The sequence below is a fragment of the Camelus ferus genome, chromosome 1 (assembly GCF_009834535.1).
Source record: "Camelus ferus isolate YT-003-E chromosome 1, BCGSAC_Cfer_1.0, whole genome shotgun sequence".
NCBI lineage: Eukaryota > Metazoa > Chordata > Mammalia > Artiodactyla > Camelidae > Camelus > Camelus ferus.
Genome location: NC_045696.1, coordinates 56,436,373 through 56,453,569, shown reverse-complemented (window position 1 = coordinate 56,453,569; position 17,197 = coordinate 56,436,373). Strand labels below are relative to the sequence as shown.

Genomic DNA, 17,197 nt, shown 5'->3' with positions numbered 1-17,197 from the left:
ACTGCTTAAATCTGAATAATAAGGCAATCTTAAGACCTCTGTAAATATATGGAAGATTTAAATGGAAAAGTAAACTTGCTCATGATGCCATGAAAACTCATAGAAAACTTTATTAAAATGTTACTAGGGGTATTTTTTTCCTATGAGTAAAGACTAGATTTAATGTTACTTTGGGGATTTGTGAAATAAGTAACTTCGTGGGAATTAAGCTCATTACAAATTACAGCTAAAAAGCTACTATTTTAGAATTTTGCCATTGTTAATTTTAAGCTATTTGTAACTTTGACATTGATCTCTGAGGTTCTTCCTGACTTTGAACCTACAGTTATCTGTGTTCAAAACTCCTTTCTATTTTTGCAGCTCTCAAACATTTGTAAGTTCTTGCATCACTCACCACACCCTTTTTAGTCACATGCAGCCAGGGGCAATGTTAGTGGAGTAATGAGAATTTTGCCCCTGGATCTGCAATTAAAATTCTACCCTTTATTTCACTTCCAAGGGTTTGTTGTAGGGAATGACAAGTCAGTAGCCAGCTTTGAAACAAACAATCTGTTTTTTATTTCTGCTGAGGGCAGCAACTCATAAAAGAAAGGCATGTGTGTAGTTGACCAATGGATAAAAATGAATCAGATGATTGCTAGTAGATGCCTATGACTTAAGCTATGGCATAATGGTAATTACATTTTTAACTGTGGCCTGCTATCTGAATTTCTCTCTGGTTCCAAGTGATTGCACAATCAAAGATTTGGCAGTGAGAGTTTGAAAAGTCATCATCAGACCACTTTATGCAAGAGGACAACTCAACCATCAGGGTGAGAACTTCTATTTTTAAATACCATAGAGAAGATTTTACTTCTTTAGCAATTCTGAAGTTTAACAACTGTCACTAGAGGAAGTCTTTCTTAAGGTTCTGGTAATCCGTGCTAGCCAGATTGATATGAAGGCAACTTTTAAACTATTTATGTCAGCAGACAGGCACAATGATACTAGTAAGACAAAAGTATATTGCATGAGTGTGTATGCATTATATTGTTTTAGTACCTTTGTCTCCCAAATGTTGCTGCTCCCTTCCTCTGAGAACTTTCTGTCCTTTCTCTTGATCCCAAACTCCTCCCACCACCATAAAAGTCAGTGCACAAAGGAGTCATGTACTTCCAACAGTTCTTACCTTATAAGTGTGTGTGCAACATCTATTAAGAAGAGGAAAATGAGAGGACAACAAGATCACTGTTCTCTGCAGTTGGGACACAAATACAGTAATAAAAGAACTGGACATCAAGCTGTGATGAGTTGAGGAAAGAGGATTCTTGACAGTGAAGTTTTCAAGAAGCTTCTTGACTAGTGTTCCTGACTCAGAAGCAGCCTGACTGGTGTGGTTACAGGAGTTGATGTATCCAGGAGGAGGAAGGAAGGACACTTGGCTGAGTGTTACTCTCAGGTAATATAATCTCTTCAAGATACCACTGAGGAGAGGAACTTGAGTTGGGTCAAATCAGTGTATACATTCAGGTAAGCCCAAATCCTTCTGCAGCTCCCTCTGCCTGCCACATACACAGATACCCCATGCAAATATATACATATGCCCACACGCAGGCTGAAGTTCAGTCACTGGACACGGATGACAGAATGGCCTGTCACTTTCATCTGACCGTATGGCCTAGAGAGGAATAAATGAGCTTCTAGGTGACACTGCAGACAGCACTGGGCCCCCTGGGTGATAGGACTGATATTTTTCTCCTTTGAGAGATGCAGTGCCAAAGCCATCTTAGAGCAAAGGCCAAGTACTTGATCTGACATAAAGCAGATGTCTCTTTTCTCAGATCAAGATTTAGAGGGATCTGCTTATCATTAATGAGCCTATTACCCTGGTGAGGGTGATTTTCCTATATGTGCCCTTTAGCCCCAGGTAGCCAGCATCTAATTTGTTTTTTTTATTTAACCATGAACATCAACTCAGGATTAGGCAATCATTCATATATTAGCAGATCCAAGAAAACAGGCCCCATGGGTGTATACCCTCATAAAATCAGGCAGTGAGGAAGGTAAGAAGGTCATGCAGATGCAAATGCCAATTTAAGAAAGCCCCTTAGCACTAAGAACCAATCTTCACAAGACAGCTGCATCGCTAAAGATTTTTGGCACTGGCACCTTGCTTTCCTTCCTTTTCTTCCTCCTCAGTCTCTCATTTTCCTCCCCTTCTTTTTCTTCCTCTTCTTCCTTCTCCTTCATCTTCTTCCTTCTCCTTCATCTTGATGATAGTAATGATGTGTAGGTCACAGAATTAGACATGGAAGACACAAGAGGTAGTCGTGCCTTCCAAGGGCTTAGTAGTTAGGAATTAGAACACTGGGAAGATGGCAATCTGAATACAGCTGTGCTCTCTTTTAACTAGCAACTCCAATTTTTGTCAAATGGCAGCTAAGACTATGAGTGTATAAATGGAAGTGAGGCGGTGTATGAGTCCTGGAGGAAAGGAAGAGTGCCAGGATCCCCCTACCAAAGGCTACAAGAGGGGCCACCATTGGAAATGCCCAGGGAAAGAGTGAACCAATAAATCTAGGGAAAACTTGTCTCTGAGTGATCTTGTGGATCCTAAAAGTGAAAATTGATTTCAGCCCTGCATGAATGTGCTGCTTTTTTCGGATCCCAAGAAGACAGGAAGGAACTGCCTTCCCTACCTCTGAGGCTGAGAGAATCTACTAAGGGTAGGGAAGAGGGCATCTTCTTCCCTGCTTCAGTAGAAGTCTTGTGGACAGCTTATCTCCACGCAATGAGCTCAAAGAGAGGAGACCACCTTGCCTTCCACCATACGGAACTGCGGCCTCGTAGGATACTCAACACCAGCCCTGAGCCCCGTTGGGTAAACAAAGGAAATAATAACATATGTAAAGGAGCTCAGTAGCAGAGAGTAAGGCCAGTCAGAATAGACAAAGCATATACCAGAAAGATACAAGTGCAGGAAAAAAGAAAGGCTTCTGGAGAAGGAAGGAAGGAAAGGGGGAAGGGAGGTAAAGGGAAGGGAGAAAAAAGAGAAGGAAGGAAGGAAATAAAAAGAGACCGAGAGAGGAAGGAAGGAAAAGAAAAGAGGGAGAAAAAGAGAATGAGAAGGAGGGAAGGAGAAAGAGAAAGGTAAGAAAAAGGAAAAAAGATTTTCCAACCTAATTGTGTGCATGAATGAAAGGAGAAAAAGATCACAGTTGAGACTAAACTAGTGGGCTAAAAGATCAAATGGAGCAAGTACCTCAAAGCATAGGGTAAAGATAAAAGGTGACTGAAATCATGATAGAAAAGACAAGAGACTTGAGGATAGACCCAAGAGGCTTAGCATACAATATTAGGAAAGCTGGATGAAGAAAAAGGCACATATGAAGGAAAGGAAATAATTAAGCATATAAAGGAGAAGTTTTCCTTGGATCAAGAAATACTTAAGTCTACACATCGAATAGGCTGTCCAGATTCCAAGCTGAAATGATGCACGCACGCACACACACACACACACACACATCCTAGTAAGATTCCTGGACACTTAAGGAAGAAAAGAAAATTTTACCAGCTTTCTCATAAAAAGAATAGTTGCCTTATTGTAAAGAAAACAGCATCAGACATCTTATCTGCATCACCAGTAGCTGGAATTCAGTGGAATAATCCACAGATTTCTGACAGAAAAAGACTGTAACTCAAGAATACCATGACCAGCCAAGACAACATTCAGTCGTCACCATGAAAGAATGATACCTGCAGATATGTGAGGAGTCAGAGACTAACACCTATATTTTCCCACTAAAGGGGAAACTTCAGAAGAGGCTCTAGTCATAAAACAGATTAACCATAACAGAGGGTGCGAGGTGATAAATAAGGATGAAGATGCGAGTGAGCAACAAAACTTAGAATAAATGGATCAAAATAAAGACAGAGAGATACACGTAGATAAAAAGGAGAGGGATAGAATCAGACTGAAAATGTGTAAGTGGATATACCAAACAACATAATAGCTAAATATATAAGATGTAAAAGTAATGGAGAGAAGTACTGTCTGGTTCACTCATCCATGACTTATGATCTTGTGAGAAATGGTAAGACATATAAAAACAATTTGATAAAACACGATTATAGCAGAGACTTTAATACTTTATTCCAGAATTAAGCAAATCTGGTATAGAACAAATACGGATGACACAGGAATTGAATACTACAATCAATAAACTTGATGTAACATTTGTGTACAGAATCTAATATCCCTCAAACAGACAACCATAAAACATTTTGGGGGTAGTCATAGAAAATTTACAAAAGTCACTCATATTTGACCACAAAGAAAACCTTGACAGAGTACCAGAATCACATTCTCTGATAGTAATTTAATAAAGCTGGAAAGAACGAATGTAAGGATGACCAAAAGCCATACACAGAGGAGCTCCAAACAAAACTAAAAGATGCCTATAAAGCAATGAGAAAAGAGCGCTTTACACCAAAGCCCAAATGTCACAGTGGAAACTGTATTCAGAAGAAAAGATATGCCTTAAATGCTTTTATCATTAAAGAAAATAATATAAGAAATAAAGTTAGTTTTTATCTTAAGAAATTAGAAAAAAAGAGCAACAAGATAGACCAAAAGAAACTAGGAAGAAGGAATTAATATTACAGCTAAAATGAACATACAGGAAATGAGGTAGAAAGTAAAAATAAATCTGGCAAAAGATCTGGCTTAAGAAAAAAACCCTGAGCAAAAATGGATAAAACTAAGAATTCTGTAGAAAATGACAAGCAGAGGAGAAATTAAAAGTATGAGAGAAACCTATGACAGCAAACTGAAATCCTAAGAAAATGGACAATTCCCTAGTAAAAATACACATTACCAAAATCAATCCTAAAATACGATAAATATAAGTAGACCAGTTAGCACAGAAAATCTTGCTGTGTACTTTAAAAACTTGCGTTGGAAAGACCCCAGGATTACATGGATTCATAGCTGAGCCTTAGTTGACATTTAGTTAATTCTCATGTTATTTTTAAATAGCCAAGACCTAGAGCAAAAAAAAAAAAGGGGGGGGGGACCCTCTTCATTTTCATGTTTAATATCAAAGCTTGATATATAGTTGGCATATTTCATGTAATCCAAGATGCCAATGATTGCGAAATTCACGTTATTCTACGTACCAGGACAAAAACACTTTGTTAGCACTTAGAATTTTTACTTTAAATTTACTCAAATTTAGGCTTATTTTAAAAGATTATCTTCTGTCACTCTTGTGCATCATAAAAAAGAAAATGTTTTCATACTAAGAGTCAAGCCCTTCTGAATCACTTTTCAATTCAAAGCTACTGATGTCTGTGTTTTTGCATAAAATACTGTCCTCTACTGCATCAAAATCATAGGTAATACCGCCTTTCCCAAGAGAAGGGCCCATTGTCTCCAGCTTTTTTCCCCCAAACTACTGACGCTCACTTGGCAAGTTTAGACACTGCATCTCTCTTGTTCTTGCTCTGGGTGTCAGTGGAAGGTTTCAGACAAGTTCACACAGGCACCGGCAAAGACAACTATGTCACAACTTAGGCCTGGCCTAAGGCAATCCTCAGTGGCACCTTGATTTCAGAGATACAGTGAAACAATCTGCATCACAAAATTGATGAAACAGTACAAAACCGTAACCTCACACATGGAATACAGGTGCAAACATTCTAGGTAAGGTATCGGCAACCAGAGTCCTGCAATACTTCAAAGAAAAAATGACCAAACACCAGACCCTCAAATCCGAGGAGCAGTTGGGCCATCAACAGGAAGAGAATTTGAGTAAAGATGATCAAGCCTTGACTAGAAGAGTGCTAGTATCACTTTTTCAGAAGAACAGTACTTGACCAGGGGCCCAGAGACCCAGGTTATAATCTTAGCTCAGTCACTGAGCTTCTGTGTGACTTGGACCTGTATGTGTCACTCCCTGGTCTCAGTGTCCTCAAGAAAAAGAAGGGCATACCCAAGGTCTTTTCCAGCTCTGATATTCTGAAAGCCTGTGAATCTAGGACAGTGTCTCATCCATGAAGAATTCAGCCCGGCTTTTGTACAGAACTTGGTGAAAGTCAAACCCTCAGTTATTCAGGTAGAAAACTGGTCACACTGCCCAATAAATTCTCCTGCTCTTTAATTTCACACAACAGTGCAGGGTCTAACCACAAATACAGTGAAAACAAAAAATTGCCAAGTTCCCCTCCTCAACTTATTCCAGACAAATGTTCATGTCCTGGCTTCTTTCTGACCCCCTATTAAAGCCTCAGGAAGCCTCCTGTGCAAAGCCCTTGGTGCGTCCAGGACAAGGCACTGAGCCTGCTTTTACTGCTGCCTCAGAGATTTCTCACACGCTCACTCTCTCTTCCTGCAGCTCCTTATTCTCCTCTTGATACTTCTTTTATTTAAAATGAATTTACATATATTTATTTACTTTTTTATTGTGGAAAAATATACTTAACATAAAACTTACCATTTTAACCACTTTTGAGTATACAATTCAGTAGCATTAGGAGCATTCACATTGTTGTACAACCTATCTATCTAATTTTTACATTAAAAAAAATAACCACATGACCTTAGTGACAAATTCAAATAGCACCTGAAGGCATCAGTGAAAAATTAGTCTCCTAGCCATTTGTTCCAAAGGAAATCACTCTTAAACATTTCTTGTGGCTCTTTCCAGAATTATTTTTAATTTATTTATCAGTATATACAGTACATACAGTACATATTTTAAAAATACTTATACAAGCAGTTTTTTTATTTTTAAAGATTTATGCACATTGTGCTGTCATTCCCTTTTCATTTATCTTGGAGCTGTTTCTGTGTCAACACATACAGCTCTACCTCAATCTTTTTGTTATTTTTAAATGTGTGATTATAAGATAATTGATTTAACCAGTATCCTATTTATAGCATTATATTGTCTCTAGTTTTTTGTTGCTATTGTTTTTTTTTCTTTTTGTAACTGCTATTTTTGCGACTACAAATAATGTTGCAGTAAGCATCCTTGTACACATAACTTCTCATACATTAGCTACTCATATCTGGAGTCTCAGTTCTTAACGGTGGAATTCCAGGATCAAAAGGGATATGCATGTAACTACTTTATTTTAAAGACTCTCTTCTTTGTAAAGTCTAAACGTGAAATGGTTTTGTTTCTCAAACCATCACTTTCAACTGTGTTATTCTGAATACCCTTCGGGCTTTTAAGGGCATCTTGAGCAGATTCCATACCTTTCTAGTCCATTTAAAACTTCAAAGCTGAGTCAGAGCTCTCCCTTTCCCTTGAGAGACTTGGAAGGGCTCCTTCAATGATTGAAACAGTGGAGGAATGGAAGTGAGGGAAAAGGCAAACCCTTCTTGACTTTAAACATCTCTTGTTGGCTATGCTGCTTCTCTGGCTAACCAGGTAGATGGTTGATGTTATCTGTGTGGCAGGCATCAAGATTGTTTGTTCTTTAGCAGGACCTTGTGAGGCCTCCTTCTCTGTTGCACAGTTCTCTGATGTGAGCAACATGGCTTTAGCTCACCCTCTTCCATTCCATCTTAGCTCTCACCACTGGACCACTGGAGTCCACTTCACAGCTGTTGCTCCCTGAATGGGTAACCATCTTGGATGGAGCACTGGCAAGATAATTCTGTAGGGTCTTCTCAGTCCATAAAACAACGAAGTGTCCTTGCCACACTTGGAGTCTGCATTCACTGGACTTTGGGAGGAGGGGAGGGGAAAGCATCCCTCCTTCCCTTTCCCAAAGAAGAAAGGAAAATCCTCTCAAGGAGATTGTAGTAGCCTTTTCTCACAAGACCACCACCATTCCTCCCATTCTTCCCAGTTTTCTTAAATTGACTCAGCCTGAAGTTGAGGTGTGGTGATGGTAGTTGTGCCGGGTTTGCTTCCTTCCAGACACCCTGGGGAGGTATTTGCCCCATCTGAAAGTGATCAGTTGATGCCTCTCTTGAAAATGTATGCATATCTAGTTTTTCTTACTCGTGTCTAATAGTATGAGCTTTGGTTTTAAATGCAATTTAAGAAGAGAAAAAGTCCCTCTCAATTTCTTGTTACATGCATTTATCTATTTACAAATTACTCTCCAAAAAGGTTATATGATGTACACTATCATCAACAGCAAATGGGAATGCCTGTTTACCTAAACCCTCCCTAACACTCGCCTCAGCATTTCTGAAGATCAAAGCTCCTGGCAGAACCAAACTTCTCAATTTACTTTGTCTTCTACAGGAGCAGGAAGAAAAAGAAACCAGACTGTGAATACAGAGTCCCAATCCCCTGCACCACCAGACTTGACACACTGCCAATCCATTGCAATTTTTTGGAGGGAGTTGCAGTCAAGGACTCAGCTTTCCTTCCCCGATCCCAACCAGCTATGCTCATACACACATCTACATTTCTATGCCAGATGCCTCCATTCAGAGTCCTCCTTGTTGGGGGCCTTGGATGAGGCGCTCTTCTCTACTTTGACTCAGTATATTTCCACTACTAGCCCTTCTCTCTCTCTCCTTCTCCCTGGCCCTCAGGTCCATAAATAGAAGCGTTTTGCTCAGGGCTTTTTGACAGTGAGATGATTGCTCTCATATGTACTGCATTCACCTGAAAAGTTTTCAAAATATGTACATTAAGAACCTAAATGCCCAGCAATAAGGATGGTACAAATAAATTTTGGTGCATTTATAATGTAGAATACTATGCAGATATTAAAAGTGATAATGGAGATAAAAGAAAAGATGCTTATCACTGGTGGTTCAAAGCAGCATGTACACTATATTTGCAATTATGTAAAGAAAAAGTATGCAGACAGGAGAGTTACCAATGGTTGCCTCTGGGTGGTGAGGTAATGCATGTTTGATTTTCTCGCCTATCTGTATTTTCTTACCTAGGATGACCACGTATTATTTCTGTAATAAGAAAAAACAATGAAAGTTATTATTTTTAATGTGCATACTCTTTGAATGAGTGATTCTATATCAAGAACTCATCTTAAGAGTACAATTTTAAGCATGCATGAAAAAATTTAGCTAAAGTAATGTTTATTGCAAAGTTGTTTACTATGAAGCAATCTAGTAAAAATCTAGAAATAACTTAATTTCCAGTGTTCAGAGATTGGGAAAACAAATTTTAATACATCCATAAGTTATATTAGGCAGCTAAATTAAATATTTAATTACCTGAAAAGAGGCTCATAGTATAGCAATGGTTTTTTTTAAAAACAGCAGGTTAACACAACACTGTATTTCCATAATCTATGACCCAGAAATTCCACTTCTAGGAAATACTAGCACAAAGAATCAAGTGTAAATATCTTGACTGTGTCATTTCAGTGAAAAAGTAGAAGCTACACAAATTTTATCAAAGGAGAATGCTGAAACAAATGATAGTCCACACTCATATAGTGGACTACTGATAACCATGAAGATGTAAAATAGGACATCAAAATCATGAAATGTAGGGGAGAGGAGTAAGAAAGTGTAGACTTTTAAAGAGTGTGTTTGAGCTTATATGACTACCAGGCTAAAACAGGTAGATATAGTAATGGTTTAGCATACTTGAAAACCAGAGTAACCACAAATCAAAAACATATAATAGATTCACAAAAATCAAAAAGAGGAGAACTCAAGCATATTACAAAAGAAAACCATCAAACCACAAAAGGAAAAACAGAAAAGAAAGGAACAAAGAAGAAATGTAAAATCAACTGGAAAACAAGGTTTAAAATGGCAATAAATACATATGTATCAATAATTACATTAAATGTCAGTGGACTAAATGCTCCAATCAAAAGACATGGAGTGGCAGACTGGATAATAAGACAGAAAGCTACAATATGCTGCCTATAAAAGACCCACTTTATGGTGAAGGACACACACAGATTGAAAGTGAAGTAATGAAAAAAGATACTTCACGCAAATGGAAATGACAAGAAAGCAGGAGTAGCAATACTCTTATCAGACAAAATAGACTTTAAAACAAGTCATTAAAAAAAATAAAGAAGGACATATAGCAGACTACTCAGAAACTTAAAAACAGTTAAATTCCTATCAGCTCATACAAAAAATGTCATGATATTCTTAGGTGAAGATATACACACATGGAGGAATTGTGAAATACATTCTAAAACTTTTATTTCCATACTGTTTCAGTAGCTTTACCACAAGCATCTATCATCATTCTACTTCTGTCTTAATGAATTTGACTATTCTAGATCCTGCATACAAATGAAATTTATACAATATTTGTCATTTTGTGACTGGTTTATTACATTTGGCATAACATTTTCAAGGTTCATCTTTATTGTAGCATGTGTCAGACGTTTATGCTTTTTTAAGGCTGAATAAAATTCTATTATATGTATATACAGTATTTTGTTTATCCATTCATCTATTGATGAACATTTAGTTTGCTTCTACCTTTTGACTCATGTGAATAATGCTGCTGTGAACACAAGTACGCAAATATCTGTTCGAGTCCCTGCTTTCAATTCGTTTGGGTATATACACAATTGGAATTACTCGATCATATAGTAACTCTACATTTCATTCTCATCAACAAGGGTTTTTTTGGTTTTTTGAGGTAATAAAATTACTTTAAAATTGACCATCATGATGGTTGCACATATCTGTGAATATACTAAAAGCTATTGAATTGTAAAGTTTAAATGGGTGAATTGTATGTTGTGTCAATAAATAAATTTGTTTTTTAAAAAAGAAAAAAAGAAAAAGGACATTTGCTTAAGAGCACTAGGGCTGAGCCCTTCTTAACTTCTATCCTCAAGAAGGGCTCAATAACCAGAAAGCTTCTCAACCTCAAAGGACTTACCAGCATCAACTGTGTTGGATTCTGGACATCTAGTTTCAGGGAGTCTTGTGCTCATGAAAATTCTCCCTCTGGCTGTGTGGGGCCACAATGCATTAAACATTTGGTGACGAAAGTGGGTTGGAGAATGTCCATTTTATTAACTTAATTATTTTTAATATACTGTTTACTTCTGTTTCCCACAGGTGTTCCCCTCTGTATCTTGTTCCTGCCCATCCCATGGAGCTTACTGTTGACAAGTGAAGCCTAGGAGACAGGTTCCCTGCTAAGACTCATAATGGCAACTCTTTCCAAAGGCCTCCCATCATCGCAGCCAGCACCAGCAGAAGATGTCTCTCATCTTTTAAAGGCTTGCTGAGGGTTGAAAAGTTAACCTGAAAGTCATTTAGGGGCATGACTGTAACATGAAAAAAAAAAAAAAAACTAACAGTAATCTACTAATTACTCAGTCCCTCTGGTTCACACAAAACGAGCATCCATACATGTAAGGACCAGAAATCTTCCAACTTGCTTTATAGGAAATAATTTAATTTGTGTTCCTGCAACAATCCTTACCTGTTGTGTTATTAGAATTCTGGAAGGCATCTGCCTTTCCTGTTCAAAGATGATGCTGTTGCTGCCCTTACTTCTTGCGATAGATTTCTCACATTAGCATCATCTGTAAGTTTTTTAGGTATGCACCTAGTGTTCCTATGAGTATTCACTTCATCTCTCTAGGCTTCTTTCTTCATTTTAAAAATGAGAATGTTGAACTAGAGTATTTCTAAAGTCTTTGCTAGTTTTGATATTCTATAACTTATACCTAAATAAGTTACAGAGGAAAATATTTATTTGGGGGACATTTTTCTTCTTTTAAGACATTTAGTCTCTGTTGGCACCCCTTTTTTTCTATCTAGGACCACCGACATATTAGGCTCTCCTGCCTCTGATTAAGCCAGAAATCAAGAAACCACACAATCTAGTTCCAATCTACCTGTCCAGTTATCTTCCATTGCTTTTCTCAAAGATCCCTCCAGTTCTATCAAAAATGGACTGCTTGCCTTGATTTCTTCCTCTGAGTTCATGCTCATGCTATTTCCTCTACGTGGAATATCTTCTCCCATCTCTGCCCTTTGAAATCATAGCTATCTTAAACCAAGTCAAGTTCCCTTTTCCCTGTGAAGATTTCTCTGTGTGGTCCTTGAGAGTAGAATGCATAACGTATCTGTATCCTTAGTACCTGTCACAACACCTTAAACCAGCAAATGATTCCAGAATATTTGATGCTTATATTATCATTTGAATTGTTACTCCTTATTTAAATATCTTAGCTCTACTACAAAACTACAGGGACCACGTACATAATTCTTTGCTTCTAGCAACATATTGCACAAAATGAACACCAATAAGAAGGAGAATCATATCCCTTTTGCCTCTAGGTTCTGAACAATAGAAATATAAATCCAAGAAATTTACGCACTAATCTAAATATCAGCTTTTTAATGGTAATGTTAGATTGGAGTACAGCCTCTATTAGAAGTCAAAATGAGTTTCATACTCTTTCCTCCCAAATTGAACTTAACCACCCAAGCTTAGGCAGAACTTGTACAAACACAGGCCATCTATAGAAGCAGGGTCAGTTCTAGTTAGTCTGCCATATGAAGAAGAGAAGAATGCATATCTTCTGTGGGCAGGATTATTCCACAGAAAGCCAAGAAAGGGCTTGGCTATGTAAATGCAATGATACTTTTTCTAAAACAATAATCACACAAGTCATTCTATTTCCCGCAAGAAACAAGTGGGAGGTGAAAGAACAAAGGACTGAAGCTTTCTCCCTAACACTTCCGAGAAAGCAGAACTATGTTTTGGACCATGGCAAGAAATCATGGAAAGGGACAAGTTATCTCCTACACTTGACAAATATTTGTGGAAAAAACAGCAAAAGATAATAAAATAAAAGATAATGTCACTCTGATAATAGTTCATTCTTAGAATGTGCCATTCACAAACCAACCACAGCCCTCTATATAGTAGTGCAAACTGGAACTAGCCTTTGTAGGTCAGTTTGAGGTCAGGCAGGGAGCATCTTAGGAAACTGAGCTGGGTCTGAATTTCAATGCCTGCTGTTACTAGTTGGTTAAAGACTGAGAGGCCTGGGAATTCTAGTGGCTTTCAAGTCAATTTCAAGGTAAAAACTCTGGGGCCTTATTTTAAATTCCAAGTGGATCAAAATTAAAAGGGAGTCAAGGTGATGAGCCAAGAAGCCAAGAGGGTGGAGTGTAGAGGTTACCTTTTTCTTAAGAAGGATTGGCATGAGTGACAGGAAGAGGGGACCTTTAGGGCTGAACCTGATCAGAGTTCCAGTACTAATGTCAATCCATTGATTCCAGGTTCTAGGTCTCAGATAGTATCATGGGAGATTCTACAGCAAGAACAATGGCTCTCCCCATCCTAAAACATCACACCTGCCAATGTGACACAGGGGTGCCCTTCCATTTGATTTACCTTGAACTCCCCCACCCTACTTAAGTAGACTCATTAATGTCACAAACAATTCAGGCAGAAATTTTGTCTTCAGAAAGTTTCTGTTAAAATGTGTGTTTTCTCTAGTTCCCTATAGTAATATCTCAATTTATAATTCAGCTGGCTACCTGAGTAATTCCATATTATGAGACACTTCACAAGTTACCTTCAAGTAATGGCCCAGAGTAATATTAAGACCTAAATTAAAAAGCTTACCAAAAGCTTGTGAACCAAAAGGTCAATTCAATTCAACATGCATTATTGGAAGAAAAGGAGTATTATATATGACAAATTTATTCAGTAAAAAGCAACATCAATTATTCTGAAGATGGAACCCATTAAGCCATTTCTGCTAAAATCAGGCACGAAACAGGAAATTTCCAACATCGTTGTTGACCATTACTTTGTAGATTCTGGCAAACACACTATGATGAGGGAAAAAAAGTTTTTCATTGTTATAAATACTAAGAAGATACTAAATTATTCATTTTTTATAATATAATTGTTTATCCAGAATTTTTTAAAGATTCTCTTAAAAAATTTAATGGAGTTAAAATTAAATTAGGTAAGGTGGCTGGATATAAGATAAAATTTAAAGCCTAATTGTTTTTCTTTACGTAAGTCTGCTATGTAAATGGGGAAAATATTTCCTTCAAAATAGTGACAAAAACCAAAAAATGTTTAGTAATAAATTAACTAGAAAGGGAGAAGTACTTCCAGAATAGCAGAATAAGGACCTCCAAAGACTTACACCTTCTTGAAAGCAACAAGAACACTCACAAAGTTGTCAAAATCAACTTTTTCAGAACTGTGAAAATTAAAGCCCGCAAAACCTGAGGAGCATTTATTCAAATAAAATGGCTGAATCTCAATAAGAACAACAAGCTTTGTGGCATTTTAACCTGCTCTAGTCCCATTTGCCTCACCCTAGTGCTGCAGTAGTCTGAAAAACCAACAGCCTCACAACTAAGACAGTTGTGAAAAACAGCAGTCTAGCAGCCACTGGAGAGAACATAAGCCCCATCCAGAGAAAACTGTCATTATTTGACTTGTCAGGCAGCTCCCTGGAAAAGTCACATAAACAGGGCTTGTCTTTATTTGACCTGACTCAGGTCTTCATCAGAGGAATACTCTATCCCAGAGGGTTTGACAAAGACAATCAGTGACAACTTTTTAATATCACAGTTGCCTAAGGTAGTAATTCCAGTTGGAACAAATAAGAAGCTGGCCAAAAAGACTTAAAAGAAAACCTGGAGAATGAGATGTCCAGATTTGAAAATTTCTGACACATTCCTGGGAATGTAGAAAGCCAAGTGCACTTGCAGGGCTGTGTGAATATCCAGAAAAGACCTAAGAAGTCCATAATCTCTCACCTCTGGCTGACTTGGAGGCACTGAAAAGCAGGAGGTGAAGGCTAAGGCAGAGCTGTAAACTTCTGGAGCATTGAATTCTTGCCTCAAGACACATATACACAGAGATCTTCAGCAAAGGGTGGGAAATTTATTGGTTCAAGTCATTTAATAAAATCTCTGTTCCATCATTAACTACTAAGCTAAGTGGGCAGAAACTTTAGTGGCTACACAGGACAAAAGATACAGATTTCACAAAATAAGTCCAGGAAAGTCACTAAACAAGCAAACCATAGCAGCAGCTACAACAACAATTACAAAAAGAAACAAAAACAGACCCTGAGGGTGGGTGAAATATGATTTACAGATTTGCCACATTATACAATTTAAAATGTCCTTTTTTTAACAAACAAAAAAAATGAGACAAAAAAATAGGAAAGTATGGCCTAATACACAGAGGGCAAAAAGCAGTCAGTGGAAACTGTCCCTGAAGAAGCCTAGATTTTGGACTTACTAGACAAAATAATTAAGTCAGCTATTATAAATATGTTCAAAGAATTTTAAACAATCACATATAAAGAGTTAAAAGAAAATGATGTCTCATCAAAGAATATCTATAAAGACATAAATTATTTTTAAAACAAACAAAGTTAAAATTCTGAAGTTGAGAATTACAATAAGTGAAATCACAAATCCGCTAGAGGATTTATAGCAGGTTTAACAGGTAGAAAAAAGAATCAGCACACTTGAAAATAAGTCAATTGCAATAATTCAGTCTGGAGAACAGGAAGAAAAAAAAAATGAAGAAAGCCTCAAAGACTCGTGTGACACCATCAAATGTACCAATACAAGCATAATAGGAGTACCAGAGGAGAGAAGAGGGATAAAAGGGCAAAAACAGTAATTTAAGAAATAATGCCTTAAAACTTCCCAAATTTGATGAAAAACATTAATGTACACATCCAAGAAGATCAACACACTGTAAGTATGATAAACACAAAGAGACCCATACTTGGGCATATCATAGTCAAATTGTAGATAACCAAAGACAGAATCTGTAAAGCAAAAATAGAAAAATGGCTCTTTACATACAAAGGATCCTCAATAAAAATTAACAGCTGACTTTTCATCAGAAAGTATGGAGACCAGAAGGAAATGGGATAACATATTCAAAATACTAGAAGGAATAAAAAAAAACTTGTCAACTAAGAAAGTTTTCCTATATTCAGGAAAACTGTCCTTCAAAAATGAAGGAGAAATTCAGACATTTCAAGGGAACAGGAACTGAGTTTGTGGCCAGCAGATCTGCCCTACAGTAAATGCTAATGGAAGTCCTTCTGGCTGAAATAAAAGGACACTAGACAGTAACTCAAATTCACATGAAGAAATAAAAAGGACAAGTAAACATACTACACAGGTAAATATAAAAGACAGTATAAATGTATTTTTTTGTTTGTAACTTTTTCTCCTAATTTTAAAATAAACTGTATTACAAAGTAATTCATCATAAAACTGTATTAATGAACTTATAATGTAAAAAAGGGTACAAATAATATTTGTGCAAAAATAATAGCACAAAGAAAGAGGAGGGAATGGAGCTATATCGGAGCAAAACTTTTGTATACTATTGAAATTAAGTTGGTATTACTCCAAAGTAGATTATTTGAGTACAGATGTTAATCAAAATGCCCAAGGCAACCACTAAGAAAACAAACAAACAAATAAATAAATACATGTGTGTGTGCATGTGTGTGTATAATCAAAAGAAACACAGTAGATCTGAGGATTTAGTAGATAGAATTAAGGACAATCATTTTAAACCAGTGTCAATATAAAATTCAAGATTCAAATTCCTGGGACATAAAGTCTATTTGCTATAGTGTGGGTCATGTCCACTATTGTGGTCAAAAGAGTGAGGTTCCAAAATTGGCAGATCTCTAGAATTGCACAGGAGAAATTTTCCCAAAGAAGTGTATTTGGAAAAGAAATAAATAAATTATGACTACTAAATGTTTTAACACTTTGTTAACTAGAATTTTAATAAATCAAAATGGTCTATTTAATGTGACTCTGCCAGATAATAATATACAGAAAATTTGTATTATACTATAAATGCACATATATTTGTGAATGGAGCAATGTGGATTAATAGTGACTGGGTAGGAGATTAGAGAGTAGAATGCTATGTCAAATTTTTGAAATATTGAAAGAGGAGATTGGTTTCCTAAGGAAGTTTGAAACAGCAAGATCTATTTTCATTACCTAAGTGCAATATTGACTCTAGTTATAACTCATGTGAAATTAAATTGACATAAACCTGAATAAACTGTAGTTGGTTTAAAAATTCCAAACAAAGTTAAAAGATAAATGAGAGATTGGGGAAAGTACTTGCAACACATACAACATATTAACACACAACATATATAGAGTTACTATCTATAATATATAAGAAATTCTTACATTTCAAAAAGAAAAAGACCAGTAACTCAAAAAGAAAAATGAACTAATTATATG

The 17,197-nt window shown here is 36.8% G+C and overlaps 1 long non-coding RNA gene across 1 annotated transcript; it reads left to right on the top strand.

The window, feature by feature from the left end:
* The first annotated feature begins 502 nt into the window (after positions 1–502).
* Positions 503–11,255, top strand: LOC116663739. The gene is made up of 2 exons (XR_004320038.1): positions 503–812; positions 11,018–11,255. It is a non-coding gene; the product is annotated as an uncharacterized LOC116663739 (long non-coding RNA).
* The last annotated feature ends 5,942 nt before the right edge of the window (positions 11,256–17,197 follow it).